General features: G+C 35.5%; 1 long non-coding RNA gene across 1 annotated transcript; it reads left to right on the top strand.

The window, feature by feature from the left end:
* Positions 1-645: 645 nt before the first annotated feature.
* On the top strand, positions 646-1,645 carry LOC124542668. The gene is made up of 2 exons (XR_006967338.1): positions 646-1,139; positions 1,347-1,645. It is a non-coding gene; the product is annotated as an uncharacterized LOC124542668 (long non-coding RNA).
* The last annotated feature ends 2,173 nt before the right edge of the window (positions 1,646-3,818 follow it).

Here is a 3,818-nt window from a genome sequence, read left to right as displayed (position 1 = left end):
CATGTGTATTCCACCAACCCGCATTGGAACAGCGTGGTGGAATATGTTCCAAACCTTCTCCTCAAAGGGAGAGGTGGCCTTTAGCCCAGCAGTGGAAATTTACAGGCTGTTGTTGTTGTTGTTTTGTTGTTATGTGCAAAGTTAAATAAAAACAATAAAGTGATATTCACAACTTAATCTGCGTTAAATAAATTTACTAAGTGTAGTAATAAATAATAAGTTTATTTATTTATCCATAAACTTTTACATAAACTATAAAACTTTATGTTAATAAAAGAGCAAGTACAATAATAATTACTGTTTATGTGCCAATGATCAATTGACAAAATTGACGTCCGTGATGTAGTTAGCGCCGAGCGAGCCGGACCAAGGCGAAGCGTAGCACTCAATGGCGAGCATACGCGTCCGAGGCCCGTAGTGGTCAGACTGGCGTGGCGTACACTGAGAAACGATATTATACAAGCGGCACGAGTGCGGCGCATTATAGATACGTCGGGCATGGAGGGACCGCCGAAACGCATCTACATTAACGAGCGATTAACGGCTACCAATCGACAGCTATTTCACAGGGCTAAAGAAGAAGGAAAGAGATGTGGTTGGCGTTACATATGGTCCAGAGATTGAAAAATATTTGTGCGACGCGAACCAGAGGGCCTAGCCAAGTTACATTCGTTTCGTATCGAATCTCTTTCTACAATCGTTAACGCTTCGGCGTAAGCGATTATAGAAAACGATAAGTAGCTAGCCAAATTGACACGACTGAGTCGGTCGCTCATTCTACAATGAACTTAGAAAAAACCTACACTTTAATCTATGGTTAGCGTTCTTACTAACGTCAAATTAACATCAAAGTTGCATTTGTAAACTTTATACGCAAGATAAACTCTTGTTTTAATTTGAAATTTGGAAGAATTTGTGATATAATAAGTAAATGAAGTAGGATGGGTGCATGTAATTAGTAATTCCTTTATGACAATATTCCATTGCGGAACGTAACATTACTGTGACTCGAAATTATATATTATTATCCTGCTTAAGGATAAAAGATACCTTAAATGGTGTGATAACTTTTATAGAATGGAATATAAATCTTAAGCAAGCCCAGAAGAATTTGCAGCTTTATTGGAATTCATGAAAAGGTACGATAATTATTAGTTATTTCATAAATATTCTTTATTTGAAAATTTCTAATACTTTGACACTTGAAAGTTTGAAACATAAACAATGATGTGATATGCGACACGAACTAATATTACCATTTACGAAACAAACAAAACATAATTGTATTTTATTTTTTACTTATTCAATATACCCTTTACTTTTCTAATAGTTTTAACTTGTTCTAGTTATGGCAATATAACGAGGCCCCAGCAAGAGACTCAAGGCCGAATTAAAACAGACTGACTGTGGCTGGAATTAGAAGAATTATTAAGCTTCATGTGTGTGGAGTAGTAATAAAGCTATAAGAAAAAATGTGGAAAAACCTTATGGCATAAAAACCACTGTAAAATTATCATTTTACAGATTTCTATTATTATCATTAATTGACTTCATTGTAATCAATCAGTTATGAGTTTCTTGCTTTATTTTTTGATTTTTTAATTCGTGAAATTCTTTTTTGTAATACATAAGAAATCCTATTTTACCTGCAGTTTTTTATTTTTGTCCTTATGTACATACCTCTACTAAATTATATATATTTTTTTTAATAATGGATTTTGTTTGATTATAAATGTAAATGTTTTAATTTATATAATAAAAAAAATTGGTTGTAATAATAAATTTGTTTTATTATTAAATACATTACATTCAAAATAAAAACTGGACCTGTTTAAAATACAATCACTATACTTATTATTAACTAGCTTTTGCCCGCGACTTCGTCCGCGTGGAATAGTGACTTCCGGCAGAAAAGTATAGATAGCTGTGCCTGTGACTTCGTCAACGTGTAACTCCTTGTGTGTTATTAAATTAAAATGTATTGGTAATATTATTTTCATCACGTTCACATGGGGCTTAAGTACCTATAGAACCAAAATACTTTAGCGCAAAGCTTCCGGGTAAACTATATTGAAAGTTGACCCGTCCGGCACGTGAACATAAAGATTTCTAGAACTGCTAACACGGGAAAGAGCAACGTATAACTGACCATGAGAGAAACAACTGACACAGAGATCTACTCCGGCAACATGAAAAGTCTGCCCTTGAGCCTTATTAATTGTCATTGCATAACACACCGAAACTGGGAATTGCGTCCTTTTAAATTGGAATGGAAAATGATTTGGTATTAAGGGTATTCTGGGAATAAAGACGGTTTCTCCTGCACCGCAACCTGTTAAAATTTGAGCCTCGATTATATTTTGTTGCAACTGGGTTACTTTTAGTCGAGTTCCATTGCAAAGTTTTGGTGGTCTTAAATTTCGGAGTAGAATAATCGGAATGCCAATTTTTAAACAAATTTCGTGAGAAGGAAGTCCGGGCATATTTAAAGAATTTAAAAATTCTATCGGGTAATTAATAGTTTCTTGTTCATCGACCATTCTATTTATTGATCTATAAACTTTGCTTTCCCCCTGTATGTTCGACAGTATTTTGTTATTAATCTCAGTTGCCTGATCATTGCGAGGAGTTAAAATAGATCTTTCGCATAGCCAAGAATTGTCCCTATTCAATATATTTGTTACGTCACCGTAAACTGACGATATAAGATGTGATTGAGATTGCACTATACAACATAATTCAGGCGTCAGAATAAGTTTTCCTTGGTGTAGTTGTGGATAGGTACCTTCACCAATCTTTAATAATGTATCAGAAAATTGACTATCATCCGGGTTATCTCCAGTTCTCACTCGCATGTTTATAGTCAAATGCACCGACTGTATATCACGCCACAAATAAGAGCTTTTCAGGCAAGCCCTAACCTCATCAGCTCGGGTTCCCCGTGGTATTACCGGTAAGGTTTGTCGGAAATCACCACAAAATAAAACCGTGATACCGCCCATTGGTCGATCATTTTGTCTTATATCCCTTAAAGTTCTATCTACTGCTTCTACTGCTTTTCGATGGGCCATCGTACATTCATCCCATATGATTAAATTACACTCGCGTAATACCTTAGCTTTGTCACTATTTCTTGAAATACTACAGGTTGGACTTTCCGTGCAATCTAAATCAATTGGTATTTTGAACATTGTGTGAGCCGTTTTACCTCCTGGTAGCAATGTTGCAGCTATCCCGGATGAAGCTACGGCAAGAGCTATTTTACGTTGATTTCGAACATAAGCCAATATTAATTTAGTCAAAAAGGTCTTTCCAGTTCCTCCAGGTGCATCTAAAAACCATATTGTTCCCAAATTATTTTGGACACTTCTGCACACGCGATCATAAACTGAACGTTGTTCTGCAGTCATTATTGGGATACCGTTTTCTAATGTTGTCAGCAGTTCCATTAAGTTGTAGCTAATCTCTGCGGAATATTCCCTATTAGTTACTTCTCCGACTGAGGTTGGTGTTGGCAAACCATATTCACATAGTGATTTACCGCCAACTGCTGTTAACTCATCCTGAAGAGCTAATAAGCACTGATTTATGGCAAGATCACGGAAATTATCATTAGTTGTGCCTTCATCGTTGTTAGATATATTTCTAAGAAAGTCTTCTGAAAATTTGTTTTTATATTTTTCCCATAATTGTACAGCATCTGACAAATTACAAAATGTGAGTAATGTTACAAATAAATTACGTAACCGTCTTGGATTATCACCAACACAGGATTCTGCTAAAGCGTCATCCCAATGCTGATCATTTTCTAGCAAATG

Source organism: Vanessa cardui, chromosome W (assembly GCF_905220365.1).
Source record: "Vanessa cardui chromosome W, ilVanCard2.1, whole genome shotgun sequence".
NCBI lineage: Eukaryota > Metazoa > Arthropoda > Insecta > Lepidoptera > Nymphalidae > Vanessa > Vanessa cardui.
Note: the sequence above shows the minus strand (reverse complement) of the source record. Positions and strands in the feature narration are given on the sequence as shown.